The sequence below is a fragment of the Podarcis bocagei genome (assembly GCF_964188305.1).
Source record: "Podarcis bocagei genome assembly, chromosome: 9".
Lineage (NCBI taxonomy): Eukaryota > Metazoa > Chordata > Lepidosauria > Squamata > Lacertidae > Podarcis > Podarcis bocagei.
The window spans coordinates 68662513-68683716 of NC_138134.1; the positions used below are offsets into that span (position 1 = coordinate 68662513).

A 21204-nucleotide genomic window follows, 5' to 3' on the forward strand; every position below is an offset into this window, starting at 1 on the left:
AAAGAGTTGCTCGGTCTGCCTTGGGAAGTGGTGGGCTCTCTCCTTCCTTGGAGGTTTTTAATCAGAGGCTGAGTGGCCATCTGTCATGGATACTTTAGCTGAGATTCGTGCATTGAAGGGGGTTGGATTAGATGACCCTCGGGCTCCCTTCCAACTCTACAATTCTGTGATTCTATGAATCCCTCATACAGTGGAACCTCAGGTTAAGAACTTAATTCATTCTGGAGGTCCGTTTTTAACCTAAAACTGTTCTTAACCTGAAGCACCACTTTAGCCAGTGGGGCCTCCCACTGCCACCACATGATTTCTTTCTCATCCTGAAGCAAGGTTCTTAACCCAAGGTACTATTTCTGGGTTAGCGGAGTCTGTAACCTGAAGCGTCTGTAACCCGAGGTACCACTGTATTTGTGCAGGCAACCCTGGGCTTGATTTTATGCCCTGCATTTGAGAGCACAGATTTGGGGCGTAAATATTCCACTTTTTCTTCAAAGCAAAAAATAAAAAATGACATGACACAACAACAACAACAACAAGTCATGTGTGAGGAAGAGGTGGAGGTTCCAGAACACTACTATGTTTTTTAAAAGAAAGAAAGAAAGAAAGAAAGAAAGAAAGAAAGAAAGAAAGAGAAAGAAAGAAAGAAAGAAAGAAAAGAAAAGAAAAGAAAGAAAGAAAGAAAGAAAGAAAGAAAGAAAGAAAGAAAGAAAGAAAGAAAGAAAGAAAGAAAGAATAACAAACTCATCAGTGGGAAAAAGGCAACCCTAGGATGATTTATCAGCAAAGAATAACCAATGGTGACAACAGTGTTGGCAGAAAAGGGTCCGTTTCAAGAATCTTTGCCGCATCAAGTTTGTATTTACTCATTCTGGTAATATGATGATTTAATTAGTTGGTGCCTATCTGAGGTTAAATGAATCGTTATTTTGTAAGCATTCTGTTTCACCTGGTATTTAATTTAACCAGAAAGTGGTGCGGGTTTTCACTGAACATTCATCTCCCAGATTTAAACAAAGGAGACAGTTCAGGCTAGTTATTAAAGGAGAAAGAATGAGAAAATGCCATAAACAGCTTTGTTCTGGGGAGAGGCTGGGTGGGGGAAAGAAAAAGCCCAAGGCTGGAAATGGCTAGCATATAACTATAATATATTTTCTGCTGCTTGATTTCCACCTTATATATATTTTTTCCATGCCATCCATTCTTAAATGCTTATGTAATTGTTTGCATAACACTGGCTCATTAAATAAAAAGAGAAATTCTGGAGAAATTTGCCCTACTCTTCAGATAGACAAATTGGCACATACACACTGATTTGGCCCTACAAAATAGTCTGAGTTTATGGGACTGCTGCATTGATGAAGGTCTGTTCATGCTGATTGACATTCAGCATCATTATAAACGTACTAAATTCTGGGACGTTCCAGTGAAGCTGATTGTTGGAAGGTTTTGCCGAAATAGGCAAAAGGAAATACGTACTTCTTCATGAAGCGCACAGTTGAAATGTAATGTAACCACACAAGGTGTAAACTTCTGAGGATGGTAGAACTACCAAGAGACTGCTCCACACCCTGCTGATCTCAACATGTAAGAGGGTCTTTCAGCTATTCAGGGCCATTTCGGTCTTTAAACACTAACGTAAACTCTCTGGTAATAATGTGGGAACAAAGAGCATACCCTAGCTATGTACATGCTCCTTCCAGCAGGGTAGGAGTACAACCCCATCCAGAAGAGACCAGCTCCTCATTTCATGCGCCCAGGAACCTGGAACACATAATGCCTCCGTCTTTGAAGGGTTCAGCTTCAATTTATTGGCTCACATCCAGCTTATCACCACTTCCAAGTGCAGGTCTAACACCTGAAGCACCTCTTCTGATTCCGATGGAACAGAGAGACATAGCTGGGCATCCTCCATGGAATCTGCAGGTGTTCAGTTAATATAAAATGGGAGTTGGGTGGGTGGTATGTGTTTGCGGAGGGAAGAAGAAGAAGAGTTTGAATTTGATATCCCGCTTTATCACTACCCGAAGGAGTCTCAAAGTGGCTAACAATCTCCTTTCCTTTCCTCCCCCACAACAAACACTCTGTGAGGTGAGTGGGGCTGAGAGACTTCAAAGAAGTGTGACTAGCCCAAGGTCACCCAGCAGCTGCATGTGGAGGAGCGGGGAATCAAACCCAGTTCACCAGATTACGAGTCTACCGCTCTTAACCACTACACCACACTGGCTTGAATGACTTCTGTTGTAGTCAAAGTAGGAGCATTCCCTGTAGGGCAGGGGTCGGCAAGGTTTATCTCGCCTGGGCCAGTTCATCAGCGGAGATCCCTCCATGGGTCAGATTGCACGAGCACACAAGCGCCCGCAATTACCGGTGTCTGCACATGCACAGAAGAGATTTCTGGCGCCACAGAAGTGAGTGCCACACTGCGCTGGTTTAGTGCAGCAAGCGGGGACTTGCCAAGTGGGTGGCTCGGTTCGGGGCGGCTCGGGGGCCAGTTAAACGACCCCTGTGGGCTGCTTGTAGCCCATGGGCCTGAGGTTGCCTACCCCTGCTGTAGGGAGATATGTGGGCTGTAATGAACCAATGCATTAACAATAAGCTGCTTTGAGAACATCCTAGGGCAAACGGGTGGGGGGTGGGATAGAAAAGATTAAAGAAAACAATGTTTTACACTAGAGATGCTGCACATGCACAAGTCACCAAGATTTCACATGAATCACTAGTGTTTCCTCTTCCCTTCACGTGTTTCAGATCCAAATCAAGCTGTAAATCTCTTGGCAAGCCAGTGAAGAAGACTTGCAGGCTAGCATTGCACCTCCAATAGCTCAGAGACTAGATTCCTGTGCAAATCTTATCTTTTTTAAAAAGTTTTTTTTTATTGAATTTTACAATTTAATCAGCTTAATCCATCAACATAAATCACATAAGAAAGTATGCATACATCCCCTTTCCCCCCTCCCCCTCGCCCCACCCATAGACTTCCCTCAACTTCCCCCTTCCGGTTCTTTCTAATATTTTCTCATTCCGCATATTCTAATCTAATCTTAAAATCATTCCTCTTTACCTAAAAACTCTATTTTCTTCCAAAATCTTTTATGTCAAACTGTTTAAATCCCATATTCTACTTGTTTATTTCCACATCATTTTTCAACATCTACCACATTCTATTTTGTTAATTGTAAGTGTTTGCTCAAAACCTGCTAGTGAGTCTAGTTCTTTACAATATTTCTGTATATATATAAAATAACTACATTCCAAACTTTTTAAAAAGTCTTTGTTGTCCTGTTTTAATATTGCCGTAAGTTCTGCCATCTCTGTATATTCCATCAATTTGAGTTGCCAGTGTTCTTTCGTTGGCATCTTGTCATCCTTCCATCTTTGGGCTAAAAGGATCCTAACAGCCGCTGTAGCATACATAAATAAATTCTTGAGTGCAAATCTTATCAATCCCACCATAAGTGCAGATGAGCTGGGGATCAGCAAGGGTTAACCTTCTATGGAGACTGGATGTGCTGTCTGCATCTAAAGGAGCTTTATTTATACAGGTGCATCTCAAAGTCACACAAGTACTGTCCATGCTTACCAGATGTGGTATATTCCCACTGAGATCTGCTGTGTGCATTTCTGCTTTGGGCATTATACAGAAAGCAGAAAAACGGGAAGAGCTTCTCATATCACAGAATGCTCCTGCAGCTTCCAAAGCTGCCAAGGCAAAACAGCTTCAGATAGCGTGTTTGTTTCTTTAAGAGGTTTTCCTCAAGAGTTGGGCCGGCAACCTCCCTTCCTCTTCCTGTAAATGGAGATTTGATTGTCATGGCAGAACCAAGCTCCACTCTCCCTGCTCTACTTGCTTCAGAGGAACGAGAAGGCTCAAGCTTGGAATAACAGAAATTTGAGAATGATATGATCAAGGTGACATCGAATGTCAAAATGGAGCACAAAGTAAAACGGTATCAACCAAAGGGAATTAAATCAGGTAGAAAGGTATGTATCAAAAATTATGAGCTTACATCAAGCCTGTTAATGCTACATTTGCTAATGAACATCTCCTTAATATCTATTGTGCAGTTATAGAATTTGTCATCATTTCCAACAAGATACTTATTAGACCTGGCATGTCCCATTTTATTTTGCAAATCTGTTTTGAATTGGCTCAATTAAAATTGTTATATATTTTTGATCCTCCGGAGGTGCCATCTGTTTCGTGGTACTAGGGGGTCCTGAAAAAACTGTTGTCAATTTTGTTCTGCAATAATTATTCAATTGTAATGAAAGGTTTTGGGTGCAATCCAAAGAAAATTAGGTGGACCTAATCAATGGGACTTATTCTATTTATTCATTTGAAATATTCATTAAACGTCCTTCATCAAAGATTCCAGATGCTTCACTGCGTCCTTAAGTCCTTAAGTTGTGTGGATTTCGGCAGAGGTACCCAAGGTCACCCAATCAAGCTGAATGGTGGGACATTCAAGCAGACAGAAGAACGTACTATTTCACACACCACGTAGTTAAAATATGGGATGGGGTTAGTAAGGTTAGGTCAGGCTTAGACAATCTGTACATTGCTTTCCATTAAAAAAAAGTCAGAAAATGATTCACAACCAAACTTTGAAAATGCAATTAAAAAAACTCAGAATACCATTGTAAACAGAGATGAATAGGACAATATCACAACCCAAATGGCTGGCAAAGCACGAACATTTTTGCCTGGCACTGAAATGATGACACGGTTGGCATCAGGCAATGCTTCCACAAGAGGCAGTAAGGCCACGAAGGTGGAATGCCTATTTAAAAGGGACTGAGAAATGTCATACAGAATGAGAATATCTATGGCTACTTAGGCATGATGGTTATCTTCTTCTTCTTTGGTAGTTCCTTGTAGCCGAATAAGATTGTCTTCCATGAACATGGTTTTAACAGTGAGTCTGTCAGTGACTGTGGAGGCCAATTCTGGATCCACACGTCCTTACACAGTGGAGATATAGGTTTCTGGGAGGAGGTTGATCATGGTGATGGCCAAGCGTGCCTTCCTCTTAGCGCGTTTCTCCCTTATGTCCTGAGTTCAAGTGTCTTCAAAGCCCATGACACCTTTGGTAAAGGCTGTTTTCCAACTGGAGCTCTCGCAGGCCAGTGTTTCTCAGTTGTCAGTATTTAGACTACTTTTTTTTTTTTAGATTTGCCCTGAGAGAGTCGTTAAACCTCTTTTGTTGACCACCAACATTACGCTTTCCATTTTTAAGTTCAGAATAGAGTAGTTATACATTACCTCCAACACTGGTGGCAAGATGCCTCTGAAAGCCAGTTGCTGGGGTCATAAGCATTTATTGTGCTCCTGCCCTGCTTGTGGGCTTCTATAAGTATCTTGTTGGCCACTGTGGGAACAGAATTCTGGACTTGATAGTCTATCAGGGTTCTTGTGTTTTCATGCAATGCAATGTCTTGAAGAACTTTAGTTTCCACTTTGCACTGAGTACCATTTTCAAATTTCAAGAGACCTTGTTTTTGCATGAAATGCAAGTTATGCTACTGGTTTTTGTTTCTTTTAAAGTCCTGCATACACACACAGCCACTTGTAAGAGCGTTTTTGGAACCATGAAGGACCATTTTTAAGGCTCCAGGGAGTTCTTCTGTCTATGAGCTCATTGAGCCAACTTCAGGAAAGCTCTTAACGAAACAAGGTGGACCCTGGTAACATTCCCACATAGACTGGGGTAGTGCAGTATGTATGTGTGTAATACCCTCCAACATACCACTGATCAGAACTGGGACACTTGTTTGTTAGTCTCTGCTGGGAGCCAACTGACTTGGCCGAGAGCAAAAAATTAGTGTCCTTTGGTCCAGCACTCTATGTTGCTTTCCTGTTCTGAAGACCTGGCCGAGATGTAGCCCCAATGTGGCCTGTGGGGCCTGGTTGACATTCCAGGTCCTGCTCTATAAATTTCCAGCTCTCACTTCTAAAAGCCAACAGGAGGCTCCCCACTTCAGGCAGCTGTCCTCCTCAAATTCGTGGAGAGGAACGAGAGGGATGAATGGAGAGCAAAGCAAACCTGTAGCCTCTCTCCCCATGTTTACACCTGATGTGAATGTCTGAAAAGGACTTTGGCCACAGTAACATTGCAAGCCTTATTTATTCCACAATCACAAAAAGTCACAGTTTATATAAATAAGTACAGTAATAAAAACTTCATACAGTCAAACATGGATTTTCAAATGCAATCCATTCTGGAAGCCCATTCAGCTTCTGAAATGTTCGAAAACCGAGGCACAGCTTCCGATTGGCTGCAGGAGCTTCCTGTACTCAAGCGGAAGCTGCGTTGGACATTCAGCTTCTGAAAAACGTTCAAAAACCGAAACACTTACTTCCGGGTTTTCGGCATTCGGGAGCCGAAATGTTCAAAAATGGAGGCGTTTGGGAACTGAGGTTTGACTGTACAGTGTATCAGCTCAAATCAGCTCTTTATCTTTCCCTCTATTTAGACCATCAAATCTAAATCAGTCAAGTCATGTATCCATACAAATCCTCTTACAAAGTCAAAGCAAATAACAATAATCTATGTAAGTAGCACTTACATAGTAAGTACACATGGTCGTCTGTAATTGTTTGAAGTCCACACCAAGCTGCTCAAGAAAACAGGTCTGTACTATGTAGTTCTCAATTCAAGGAGGATAAACTAGATGAGTTTAAGACTGTCATCCTATGAACAAGGAAGAAAGTCTTATTGTGCTCAGTAGAATTTACTTCCAAGTAAACATGTATTGTACTTCATGTCTATTAAAATCTGTAGGTTTAAGGCAGGAATGAGAGAGATAGACAGACAGATAGTTTTTCTTTCTATCCATCTCTTAATGAGAAAGTACTTAATTTGCACTTTTCAGACCAGTTCACAAACAAAAATGCAATTATCATTCCCGATTCTCCAAATTTTGTGATAACCAATGTGTACAAAAATGAGTCCATTAGTGTGCATAAAAATGCATGTAACAGTGAAACAATTTTTTTTTAAAAAAAGACAGGAAATTAGGGATCTGGGCTGCAAAAATGTGTGTGTTAATCAAACCTCAAACTGTAATGCATATGTCTGGAGAAATTTGCACTGTAAGTAAGTAATTTTATTGCGGTCAATCAGAAATTTGCACTGAAATGGTGATGAATTTTCATGAGGAACTTCCGTTAAAAAGGCAAACTGATGTGGAAATGTGGAACTTTGAATTTAGGATCGGAAAAATTAGAAACTAGAAAAATTAGAATTAAAAAATGACAGGTTCATCCACCCTTAGTTTAAGCATGTCATGCTTCTGGATTTAACACAATGTTAAATTCTGCTTTTTCTGCAGACAATTTAGACTTGCCAAGCATTCCGGCAGTTTAAGCATATACAGCACACAGCTACATGGCCTCCACTCGGGCATGAGTCCAGGAATAAGTGTGAGAATCCAATGACAGGTACACCAGCAGTGAGAACGGTCTCAGCGCAAGTTATTTTTGTATGGGGACAAAATTATTCTGTTTGCGACGGCATCACAGCTTCCTCTCACTTTCCTTATTTAGGAGGCAGGGACCAAAGAAGCACACCACGAGCTGGCTCACATTCCGGCGTGCAGAAAATTAATTTTCCTTCCAGTGAAATGCAACAACGGGATGAGAAGGTCATGAACGTTTGCTATTTAAGCTCAGGGTAGCAGCTGCAGCAGCTACTCTGTGGTGCTAAAGGCAGATGACTGGAGAAACCGGGAATTAAGGGGAAAGATCCTTAGGCACGCTTCTTTCCGACGGATTGTGGGTGGACGTTTAAACAATAAATAAATTTGCTGCTGACTCAGAATTTGGCAATTCTTGCAAAATGCAAGCATTTGGCCAGGAGTCACAGATGTAAAATACTGATCCTTCCTTCCTTCCTTCCTTCCTTCCTTCCTTCCTTCCTTCCTTCCTTCCTTCCTTCCTTCCTTCCTCCCTCCCTCCCTCCCTCCCTCCCTCCCTCCCTCCCTCCCTCCCGTGGTGGTTGCTGCCAACTGAGACTGGGAGCTGGATGAAACAACAGGTTAAGACGGAGCCAATGACAGATGGAAACATCTTTCCCCACATTCGGTTCTGCAGAGTCAACACTGAGAGCAACGTGGAGGAAGCTGACAGACTGGACTAGTTGGAAGTAAGAAGGGTGGTGGATGGTGGGTGGCTGAGGTCAGACGGAGGATGCTTGGATAGGATGTCATGCAACTTAATGGAGCAGCCTTTCTTATGGTATACGTATATAACTATGCACACAGAGAGGGACGCGGATGGCGCTGTGGGTTAAACCACAGAGCCTAGGACTTGCCGATCAGAAGGTTGGTGGTTCGAATCCCCGCGATGGGATGATCTCCCGTTGCTCGGTCCCTGCTCCTGCCAACCTAGCATTTTGAAAGCACTCCAAAGTGCAAGTAGATAAATAGGTACCACTCCAGCGGGAAGGTAAACGGCGTTTCCGTGCGCTGCTTTTGGTTCTCCAGAAGCGGCTTAGTCATGCTGGCCACATGACCCAGAAGCTGTACACTGGCTCCCTCGGCCAATAAAGCGAGATGAGCGCCACAACCCCAGAGTCGGCCACGACTGGACCTAATGGTCAGGGGTCCCTTTACCTTTATGCACACTGAGAGAGCAGAGGAGGGAGGGAGATATATTTCTGAATCCCCGCCCCCACCCAATCCGTTTAAAACCAGTCACATCTCAGGCCTCATTTATCAATAATGTGGTAAAGCTCTGTCTAGACTGTACCACTTCAGGCTGTAGGTGAAATGCTTCACTCATACAAAAAAGGGGAGTGAGCTTTTCACACAGAAAGCTAACAGGTTGGGGAGAATGCTGGATTAAAACTTTATCTCTGATATGCCCATTTTCTATCTGCAAGGATTCCCATGCATACTCTGAAATGGTCCAATCAGGACACTGGTTAACCACCTCAATGAGAATTACTGTAATACTTGGATGCAAGCAGAGCATGGAGTTGCTCATTCAAAATTCAGTTTGATAAGTTATTGAAGCATGCACACATTTCTCTGGTTTATGGTGGCCCCATTATGCTGGTGCACATCAACCAGAGGTGAGCTATCTAAAAGTTTGAGCAGGTAACCAAAAGGCCAGGCCTTCTACAGTGTGGCATCGAAATTCAAAGAGGAATGATAAATTATTGAGAATTGTGCCTTTGTTGGTTTTAGAATTTCAAACTTTTCAAGAGGAACCAGCCTTGTCAAGGAGAAAGGGTCTGTGATGGACCTTAAGTACATAAGAACAGCCTCCTGTCAGGGGTCCCATCTAGTCTAGCATCCTGTACCCACAGAGGCCAACAAGATGTCTTTGGAGAAACCAGCAAGCAAGACAAGAAGGTAAAGACATCAGCACTTTACCCTCCTGTGTCTTCCAGAAACTGGTTTTCAGATGCACACCGCTTCCAACAGTAGGTAAGGAACTTACAGGTTGAGTAGTCTTTATCCTCTATGAATTTGTCCAGTCCTCTTCTAAAGCTGTCCAGTTTTGATGGCTGTCACTGCCTTTTTTGGGAACTAATTTCATAGCTCCCAAGAAGAAGCACTTTATTTTGTCTATCCTGAATCTCTCAACATTCTGCTTCATTAGGCGTTCTAGTGCAGAGCTTCCCAAACTTGGGTCTCCAGCTGTTGATGGACTACAACTCCCATCATCCCTAGCTAGCAGGACCGGTGGTCAGGGATGATGGGAATTGTAGTCCAACGACAGCAGGAGACCCAAGTTTGGGAAACCCTCTTCTAGTGCTACAAGAGAGGAAGAAAAGCTTTTCTTTGTCCACTTCCACAATACCATGTACAATTCCACCACTGTCTTTAAGATAATTTGAGAGCACACTTTTGACCATAGTGGTGGGCTGTGGTGAAACTGAAGTCGTGGAAATCAAAGGCATTTCGCACAGAATTTCTGGACCCACTGATTTATTAGTAGGAGAGAGTCTTACTGATCAAATTAAGTACCGTATTTTTCGCTCTATAAGACGCACCAGACCACAAGACGCACCTAGTTTTTGGAGGAGGAAAACAAGAAAAAAAATATTCTGAATCTCAGAAGCCAGAACAGCAAGAGTGAAAGCAGCAGTCCCTCTTGCTGTTCTGGCTTCTGGGATAGCTGTGCAGCCTGCATTCGCTCGATAAGACGCACACACATTTCCCCTTACTTTTTAGGAGGGAAAAAGTGAGTCTTATAGAGCAAAAAATACAGTACATCAGCCAACACAACTGCATAAGGAGAATGAACTGAATTGCAGTGCTAAGGGGCTTTCCGGCTTCCCTGTTAGAATGGAGAGGCTGGGCTCTGCTAATGTAATGGTTGATCTGATTTTATTTGATTAGGCAAATTATGAAACAACTGTGTGAAATTCATTATTGTACTAATGTGATCTCGGAAATTGGAGTCTTATTACAGCTTTGGCCTTGATGCGTTTTATCGTTACCCTGAGCTTTGGAGCAATTTTTCAGAAAACAAATATGGGGGAACTCTAGTAAATACATAGTGTTACATAGCCCCAGTTCCCCAAGCGCTGAGAAGTTCCAAGGCCAGAGCGACAGGGTCCCGTTTCCTTTTCAATTAGAGTTCACCGGAGACAAATGCTGCTTTTGTGTACACACAGAGAATGGCAGCCGGGGAAGCACCAGCTATTCAGATTAACTGGATGCCCACGTGATATCCAGGAAAATGATCTATATATTCTGACTTACATCTGAATTGGATTTGGGAGTTGTTGCATTCATCTTGCTGCTAAGACTTTGGTCTGGTGGGGTGGCAAACTTGCATTTGAGCTGCACCACTTCAGACCTGCAGGTCAGGGGCTCACAGGATAGAAGGCTCCCCCATGCTCCGAAACACAGTGTACATTTAATAAAGAAACAGAGGGTTAGGCTTGCCCCCTCTGTTCTGGCAAAATACAGGGCCAAGTAGGACCAATTCAACCAGCTAGCCCTGAGGATCATCTAATTGATTTTTGATTTTATTGTTATTCATGTTTTTATACCGTATTTTATGCTGCTTTTATAATTAAGTGTTTTAAATTTGTTGTTAGCTACCCTGAGCCTGGTTTTTGAACCGGGAAGGGCGGGGTATAAATAAATTATTATTATTATTATTATTATTATTATTATTATTATTATTATTATTATTATGTGGGGCAGGGTGGTTGTCGGACGATTATTATTATTTTTTCATCTGGTGCTGAAGTGACTTCAAAGCAATCCATTACAATCAATTTCAGCATTCACAAGCAAATACACACAAATTTGTAAATTTCTCTTTGCTTGGCTACCCACAGCTTACGGGTCAGCAAATTTTTTCAGCAGGGGGCTGATGCACTGTCCCTCAGACCTTGTGGGGGGACCGGACAATATTTTGGAAAAACAATAATGAACGAATTCCTATGCCCCACAAATAACCCAGAGATGCATTTTAAATAGAAGGACAGATTCTACTCATGTAAAAACACGCTGATTCCTGGACCGTCCGCGGGCCGGATTTAGAAGGCGATTGGGCCGGATCCGGCCCCCGGGCCTTAGTTTGCCTACCCATGGCTTAAATGCATGCTCTTTCACACAGCCTTTCAAACACATGCATTTGGAGAGGACCCCTTACTTGGCAGAGGGAGACAGAGAGAGACACAACTTGAAATTCAGGACAAAACCGTATCAATACAAGACGTAGCATTTCACATTGAAATGCGGGACAATTCTGTATTGTACACGACAGGTGGCAACCCTAAAAGGGCTTGTGTGTGTTGATGTTCCCTCACCAGCAGTCTACCACCTTCCTAAGAACTGGGCCTTTGAGACAACAACTTGTAGCCCATGCACTGTGAACCTCACAACTTGGATTACTGCAATACACTCTTTGCAGGGCTGCCCCTGGACCCGGTCACGAAACTCCAGCTGGTGCAGAATGCAGCAGCTAGACAGCTGATGGGGACAGAGGGAAGCCCTGTGTCAGGGAACTGCCATCGGAGGAACAGGTGGGGAGAGGGCTCACGGAGGCTGGGAGGGAATCAGCAGCGAAAGCAGGGACCAGCAGGGGGAGAGATGGGTCTCTGGAGGAAGGTCTCATGAATGCGGAGAGAGACGCAGCAGCTAAAGCAGGAACTAGCAGGGAAGAGGGAGGGCTCAGGGACACGTCCAGCGAGAACAGTGGGGAGGTGTCAGAAGCTCCCATAGGGAGACCCATTCCTCGCCGGAAGCTGTCACGTCGTGAGTCCAGAAGACGTATTTCCGTTAAGGAGCTTCTATGCTGGAAGCGCTTCCGAAAGCAACCACTGTCGGAATCTGCAAGTGACTAGGGCAGACATGTCTGAGGAGCTCTGTCACACACAGAGGTTTGTGGAGTTGCACAAACTCTGAGGGATCACGATTTTACGCACAAGCAGCTAATCATCCCATCACAGCATTCCGACAGTCTCTGTAAGCTGCCTGTGCAGGAGAAGGCATCATGAGCGACCCAGCCGGAACCGGAGGGACAGGAGTTGGAGCGGGTCCAAGCTTGGAAGAAAGGTACCGAGCGTTGGAAATCCAGCTGGCGCTGCAGACGGCGAGGCTTGAGGAGAGAAGGGCTCAGGATGCAGACAAGAAGGGGAGAGCCACCCAGTTCAACAGAAAGGTACCAGGATTGGTGCAGAAGTTTGGGGGGGACCCCAAGGACTACCATGCCTTTAGGACAGAGATGCAATATGCCCTCAATGTGCAGTTTGATGAATTCCCTGATGAGGAATCGCGAGTGGCTTTCGTGATTGGGCATCTTGAGAGGGGGGCGAGGGACTGGGTTCGACCCCTGATGGCAACGCACAATGACGTCCTAAAGGACACCATGAAGTTCTTTCGTGCAATGGATCTCATGTTTTCCAACGATATTGAGGAGGGAGTGGTGCGCAGACAGCTAATGGCTTGCAAGCAGGGAAGCCGATCTGTCCGTGAGTACTGGACTGAGTTCACCATGCTGGTTCACAGATTGGGGTGGGATTTATCGGTGGCACCCATTCAAATGCTTTTTGAAGAAGGCCTTGCTTCGGCTGTGAAAGACGAACTTTCCCGGGGTCCTAGGGCGGATTCTATGGATCAGCTGACTAAATCTGCGCTGACCATAGGAGCGCGCCAGGAGGCGAGAGCTTTGGAGAGGCGGGAAGGGAAGGGGGAACGCTGGAAGGAGTTCCGCATTCCTGACATTCCAGAGACAACTTTCCCGCCGGCAGAGCCGATGGAAATCGGAACAGCGCGCGTGCGCGCAGTTTCAAAACCCAGTGAGGGGGGAAAGAAGGAGGGAAAAGGCGCCCGGAAATGCTATCTCTGCCAACAGCCAGGTCACTTTGCCAGAGTCTGCCCCCAGAGGAAGGAATGGCAAGGGATGGTGGGAGCTGTTGAAGGAAGAGAGGAGGGAAAACCGGAGCAGGTAAAAGCCAACGCCTGGTTGCCACAGTCGGGGCACAGCAGCCAGGCCGAAGAGCAGTGAAAGTGCCCATGCCAGAAGCTCCTCAACCTGCTCTAGTGATTGAAGTGTCGCTAGAGCTGCAAAATGGACACCCCCTAAAGATAAAGGCGCTGTTGGACTCAGGCAGCTCCTGCAATTTTATGAGCAAAGAGTTTGCTGCTGAACACCAGATACAGACGATCCCTTTAAGCAACCCCCTGCAGGTGACCACGATCGATGGCAGGGAGTTGTTGGGAGGAGAAGTCAGCTTGCAGACCGTCCCAATGATAATGAGGGTGGCAAGGCACACAGAACTGATAGCGTTTAATGTTACTTGGGAGGAGCTCCTATTATTTTGGGGATGAGCTGGCTAGCGCTACATGATCCGCTGGTGGGCTGGCATCAGAGAGTGGTTTCCTTTGGTTCAGCACATTGCTTAGAACACTGCAAAGGGGAAAAGGGTTCAGCAGGGGCCCAAGCCACCCTAGCAGGGACGGAAGTAATGGAGAAGGTGAAGGTACCACCACAATACGCAGATCTCAGCGACGTGTTCAGCGAGAAGGAAGCTGACCAACTACCCCCGCATAGGCCCTTTGACTGTCAAATCAATTTACTCCCTGGAGCACAGCTTCCTGTAGGCAAGTTGTATGCCATGTCAGACAGAGAAATGCAGGAGCTAAGAGAGTTCATTGACAAGAACCTGAAGAGAGGCTTCATCAGAGAGTCCAAAGCAGCGGGAGGTAGCCCAGTGTTTTTTGTGGACAAGAAACACACGGAGAAGCCGAGACTGGTGTGTGACTTCAGGGGGTTAAATGCAGTGACAGAACCAGTGGCTTTCCCTATGCCCAGGATTGACGACATTTTGACCAGGGTGCGGAAGGGAAAGATTTTTACAAAGCTGGACCTAAGGGGGGCGTACAACCTGATACGTATAAGGAAAGGGGATGAATGGAAAACCACCATGTTCACCCCTTTGGGGGCATTTGAATATCTCGTGATGCCATTTGGCTTACAAGCAGGCTCAGCGTGCTTCCAATCGTTTATGAACCACGTACTGGGGCCTTTGCTTTACAAGAATTGCATGGCCTTCCTAGATGACGTGTTGGTGTATTCTGAGAATGAGGAGCAGCATGTGAGAGACGTCAGAGAAGTGTTGAGCAGGCTGCAAGCCAACAGGCTGTGGGTGAAACTGGAGAAGTGTCAGTTCCATACCAAGGAGGTGGAATTCCTGGGGTACCGCCTGTCAGACAAGGGATTGGCCATGGATCCCGGCAAGGTCCAGGCAGTGCTGGAATGGAAAACACCCAAAACCAAGAAGGATGTGCAGAGGTTCCTAGGGTTTGGGAACTTTTATCGTAAGTTCATCCGAAACTTTGCCCACCTGACGGCGCCCATAACGGACTGTCTCAGCAGTAAGAAGAAATTTGTTTGGACTGCGGAGGCGGAGCGAGCGTTTGAGGAACTAAAAAGGGCCTTCGCCTCTGAAGGACAACTTCTGCATGTGGATTTACAAAAAAAGCTGAGAGTCGAAACAGACGCATCAGACCGAGCCATAGGGGCGGTGCTTCTTCTGCAGCCAGGGAAGGAGGAGTCAGAGTGGAGACCGTGTGCCTTTTTTTCGCGAAAGCTGAACAAATCCGAGAGGAACTACACGGTGTACGACCGAGAACTTCTTGCTATTCATGAGGCTTTCCGGAGATGGAGGCACCTGCTAATTGGTGCACAACATAAGGTGCAAGTGTGCACTGACCATAAGAACCTAGAGTATTGGAGAACGGCGCGAGTGCTCAACCAATGGCAGTTGAGATGGGCCCAGGAGTTCTCCAAATTTAACTTTGAGATTTGTTACGTGCCAGGCCCAGAGAACGTTAGGGCGGACGCTCTCTCACGCAAACCTGAATATTTGGAGGGGGAGGGAGCACCCGAAGAAACACATGTCATTCCAGAGGTTCCCACGTAAACCTCAGCCAGTGGCGAGGTTCCGGAGGGAATACTTTGCCACCACTGACGAAGAAGAAGAGTTGGAGGGGTTCACTGATTCCGAGGAGGAGGAGGATTCAGCGAGCCGGAACGGAGACCGATGGAGGGAAATGTTCGAGACGTCTGAAGATGAAGAGGATTCTTTTCGGGGTTTTACCTCCTCACCGCCCAGAGGAGAGGGAATGGGCGGGGGTGAAGGGGGTCCTGGAGGGGAGGTGGATGTCAGGGAACTGCCATTGGAGGAACAGGTGGGGAGAGGGCTCACGGAGGCTGGGAGGGAATCAGCAGCGAAAGCAGGGACCAGCAGGGGGAGAGATGGGTCTCTGGAGGAAGGTCTCATGAATGCGGAGAGAGACGCAGCAGCTAAAGCAGGAACTAGCAGGGAAGAGGGAGGGCTCAGGGACACGTCCAGCGAGAACAGCGGGGAGGTGTCAGAAGCTCCCATAGGGAGACCCATTCCTCGCCGGAAGCTGTCACGTCGTGAGTCCAGAAGACGTATTTCCGTTAAGGAGCTTCTATGCTGGAAGCGCTTCCGAAAGCAACCACTGTCGGAATCTGCAAGTGACTAGGGCAGACATGTCTGAGGAGCTCTGTCACACACAGAGGTTTGTGGAGTTGCACAAACTCTGAGGGATCACGATTTTACGCACAAGCAGCTAATCATCCCATCACACCCTGCAAAGAGCGTATTGCAGTAATCCAAGTTGTGAGGTTCACAGTGCATGGACTACAAGTTGTTGTCTTAAAGGCCTTGCTGAAACATCTGCACTGGCTGCCCAGAAACTGACAGGCCAGGTTCAAGGCTCTTGCGTCGATGCACAAAGCCAGGGACAACTTGTGTCCAGGATGTCTTAAGGACGACAATCAGAAGTCGAGCATTTTAGCATTGCCAGAACTATGCTGCTGGAACTGTTTTTTTCCAGCCGCAATTCAGCAGGCATACTCCCTTTGAACTTCCAGGCGTCTCTTGGAGACATCTGAATGCAGTTGTTTCAAATGTTCTTGAGTAGCAGGTCACTTTAATGATTGTTCTGTATTGCTCGAAAAGGTTTATGATGTTCCTGTACACCAGGGGTGGCCAACTCCCAAGAGACTGTGATCTACTCACAGAGTTAAAAACTGGCAGTGATCTACCCCCTTTTGGGGGGTTCAGGTCAAAGTTGCTGAGCTTTTTTTTTAGGAAGGAGGTAAAATGTTGAGCTTTTTTTAGGGGAGCCACAGTTGTTCAGCTTTTTTGGGGGGGACCAGGGACCAGTGATCTACCAGTGATCTACCACCGACGTCCAGTGATCTACTGGTGGATCACGATCTACCTGTTGGACATGCCTGCTGTACACCTGCTGTAGACTGAACGTGAGGGATAGCTGGAGGTGTGTGTGTGTGTGTGTGCGTGTGCGTGTGTGCATCTCATCTTCTGCCTCACATCTGCTCCACGTTTAAAAGAGCATAGCTGAGCCAACTGCATAGACATATCTAGGATCTCTCCTTTCTTCTACCCTTCAAAAAGTATTTTTTAAAAATCCTGTCGTCCCTTCAGGTTTGAAGAGGAAGATGAGAAAGGTGGGTTCGCAGGCCTTTCTGTCATAGTAAAAAGGAGGGAAGAAAGCACAGGCAAGAATCAATAAGAGGAACGCAGGCAGGCTGTGGTCAGCTCCTCCTAAAATACTTCCTTGAAAGACTGATGTAAGTTAACGCCGACTGTGTGCGATTCCCTCGCTTAAAATATATTTTAATTTTGCTCCTATCAATCTCTATTTTCTTTCACCATATCCGTGAAATATAACGCGGAAGATGAAAGCAATAAAAATAATTCACCTGGGTTATAAGTGAGTGAAAGTAAAATGACAAGAGTAATATATAAGCATTTTAATAAAGAGCAGGGTGACAAGAAAGGAAAGCATCCCTTCCCTGATTGATTTATATAACTACCTTCATTACAGGAAGCTAACGACAATGGCACGCACACCTTCCCGCCAAGGAGCACCCTGGGAAGGTGGTGTATCTTTCAATGGGACTATAACAAATGAGCCAGGCTGCTTTGCTATAAAACTAATCTGTGCTCTCCGCATATGAGACACCTGCCTCTGCGCAAAATAAAAAAGCCAATGTTCGAGGAGGTCCATTTTTCACACTTCACCTGCTTCTTACTTTTGGGTGGAGTTTTCTTACTTTGTTAGGGAGCTGCGGGTGAATCTCAAGGAAGCAAAAGGAGTCCCCTGGACGTGATTTACCCTATAGAAGCTCAAACTGGCTGGGGATACAGATACCTGGAGGCCTGCCTGAATGAACCAATCAGTTGCACCCATCTTTGAGATGGAGTAGCAAAGGCCTGTATAGTTAAAGCTATGGTTTTCCTAGTAGTGATGTATGGAAGTGAGAGCTGGACCTTAAAGAAGGTTGATCACCCAAGAATTGATGCTTTTGAATTAGGGTGCTGGAGGAGACACTTGAGAGTCCCATGGACTGCAAGAAGATCAAACCTCTCCATTCTGAAGGAAATCAGCCCTGAGTGCTCACTGGAAGGACAGATCCCGAAGCTGAGGCTCCCATACTTTGGCCACCTCATGAGAAGAGAAGACTCCCTGGAAAAGACCCTGATGTTGGGAAAGATGGAGGGCACAAGGAGAAGGGGATGATAGAGGACGAGATGGTCGAAGCTACCAGCGTGAGTTTGACCAAACTGCGGGAGGCAGTGGAAGACAGGAGTGCCTGGCATGCTCTGGTCCATGGGGTCACAAAGAGTCAGACACGACTAAATGACTAAACGACTATACGACTAAACAACAACAACGGCTGCCAACTTGGATGTTTTTATCAAGGGAGGATGCAAATTCATGGAGGGTGCCTATTAGTTGCAACGACTGCGTCCTCTCTCCAGTATCAGAGCAGTATGGGAAATGCATCTGAAAATGTATTTCGAGGAGTTAGTGGTCTCTGACACAGAACCCTTCCTGCCTTTTCTTCTCCCTCCCTCGCTCGTTAAGTATTTTTGATGGTGTGAGAGCAGTCTTTAATGTTCTGAGAACTTTGGGAAGAGGTGAAGCCCCCCCCCCAGCTGCCTTCATCCGTTTGGGAGGATAGCGCTGGGTACCTTCTTTCTGTCAGGAGCTCAGCCTACACTCGAGTAGGACCCTGGTAGAGACACATGCCCAATTGGCATGTTCTCTCCCTCCTGGTCAATCGTTCGGGAGCTTCAAAAGCTTTCTACAGCCCGAACATCACAGCAACCAATGCCAACCGACACTGACACACTTAGAGATCTGCAGAGTTTGCGCATCATGCGTAACAGACCTCAGCAACTCAGTATTTTGGCGAATCTACTTTATTTACATATAAACACACACAGAGCACTGCAACATGGCCCCCTCTCTTTCTAGCATCAGACAGCAAAGAGAAAAAGAACAAAGGACAAAAATCCCATGACTGCAACCATGGAGCAGGACTTCTAACACTTTCATGTTGGACATCGTTTTGAGAAAGTGAGGCATTGGGAGGGGGTGGCTAATGGATGATCTGCACGTAGCCAGTCTGGCAAGCTGCACTGGTTATCTATAAAATTGGAGCATATTTTCATATCACCCAGCTGCAATGGAATTGCAATGCGGTGTGTTCTGCCGAAGCCTTAGACCATGGGCAGCCAATATGGTTGATGGACTCCAACTCCCATCAGCCCCATCCAGCACTGGCAATGTTCAGAGACTGTGGGAAGTGTAGTCACACAGGTTCCCCTTCCCTTTCCCCGCTAGAGGGTAGCTTCTGTGTGGCAGTGCCTTTCCTAACAGCTCGAAGGCTCGTGGAGGAGTTGAAAAGTTCAGCAGTTCCTTGCCAATCCCACCACGTCCGTCCACTGTTCTTATTTTAAGTGAGCGATGACAAGGTAATATTCACACCTCCTAATCTCTCCCTGGCTCGTTCCTCTGCTTCTTGGATGGCTTAGCAGTGTAGGCATCTCAAATATCTCTTGGCTGTTCTCTCCCGGCTTGCCCTGCCCTCCAGAACTTGCCATTCCAACTTGTTTTGCTGGTCTCCAGCGTTGGAAGCCCGCCCGTTGGAAGGGCAGCACCCGGTGTGCTAATGAGAAAATGCAACACAGGACCCCCGATCAGGTTCCTGTTCACTTCCTCTTCTGCCACGGAGACGCCTCCCCCCCCATCATTTCCTCGAAATGCACGACCCACTCATAGCTGGCTGAGAGGAAAGCTTGTGATGGTGACAAGCATTTTAGAAAGGGTGGTGGTGGCATTTTCTTCCCCCAATGCTCAGCATAGCTGGAAAGGTCACCACTCGCCACTTCACACTTCCTGTTCTCAGGACGGAGAGAGAAGCTCAGCTGCCAGCTGGAACCGCCCAACTGTCCCATCACTGCAAATATTTAGAGCCAGGTTCTGGATTAGCAATGCTGAGTCACCTTTCTTGTTCCTGCCGATGGAGTTACAAGCAGGATGAATCAAGGGAGCTTCCTGATTCTGTTTCCAAGCCCTTTCCCCCCACTTTTCTTGCAGTACTTTATTTCCAATGTTCAGTGCCACTAGTTAGGTAACCAAATAAGGCAAAGTGCATGTACAAAAGGGAGGTATCGGCCTGGATGAATCCCACAAATTGCAGACACATAATAAAATCTTTGTGCGGGACCCTAATGGAGGCGGGCCCTGAAAGCACTAGATGAGGACTGAGCATGCTCAGTGGCTGTTGGGGGAAGAGAAATGGGAAACCAAAGAAGGAAGGGAGGGCGTTCCACAGGGTGGGCACCACTACCGAGAAGGCCCTTTGCCTGGTTCCCTATAACTTGGCTTCTCGCAGTGAGGGAACTGCCAGAAGTAGTGGCGCCCTCCCTGTGGAACGCCCTCCCACCAGATGTCAAAGAGAACAACAACTACCAGACTTTTAGAAGACATCTGAAGGCAGCCCTGTTTAGGGAAGCTTTTAATGTTTGATGTATCATAGTATTTTAATATTCTTTTGGAAGCCGCCCAGAGTGGCTGGGGAAACCCAGCCAGATGGGCGGGGTATAAATAATAAATTATTATTATTATTATTATTATTATTATTATTATTATTATTATTATTATATAATTTTGAACAGCAACACCCCACAGATCTTAACACATACCACTTATTACTCCGATAATATCATACCCTCCAACATTCATCAGAAAATAGGACATTCTAGAAGGCAGGGTGTAGCACAGGGAGAAAATGGAAATGAAAATGAAATTTTTTTTTTTATACCCCATCTATCTGGCTGGGTTTCCCCAGCCACTCTGGGCAGCTCCTAACAGAATATTAAAAACTTCCCTAAACAGGGCTGCCTTCAGATGTCTTCTAAAAGTCAGATAGTTGTTTATTTCCTTGACATCTAATGGGAGGGCGTTCCACAGGTTGGGCACCACTACCGAGAAGGCCCTTTGCCTGGTTCCCTATAACTTGGCTTCTCGCAGTGAGGGAACTGCCAGAAGGCCTTCGGTGCTGGACCTCAGTGTCCGGGCACAAACCTTGGAGAGGAAGGGACTTAGATGGCTGTGAGGAGGCAGGGACCTTCATTCTCAGCAACTGATCTATGTGGAGAAGACCTACCGGAGATGAGTAGCTATGCTTATTTGGTCTGACATTCCCGTGTTGATCGTGTTTTTGCCGATAAAGGGTTAACTCCAACTTGCACAGTGTGATTTACTGCTGGCTCACTTCTAACAAAAAGGGTTACATTTGTTGCTCTGTTCACTTTCACCTTTGGCCCCACCCACCATTGGTATGCGGCCCCTGAGCAGGTTGCCTGGAAGCCAATGTGGCCCTTG

The 21204-nt window shown here is 46.0% G+C and overlaps 1 long non-coding RNA gene across 1 annotated transcript; it reads left to right on the plus strand.

Moving 5' to 3' along the window:
- The first annotated feature begins 661 nt into the window (after window positions 1-661).
- LOC308594440 lies at window positions 662-3965 on the plus strand. Its single transcript, XR_014011481.1, has 3 exons — window positions 662-819; window positions 1701-1920; window positions 3851-3965. It is a non-coding gene; the product is annotated as an uncharacterized lncRNA (long non-coding RNA).
- The last annotated feature ends 17239 nt before the right edge of the window (window positions 3966-21204 follow it).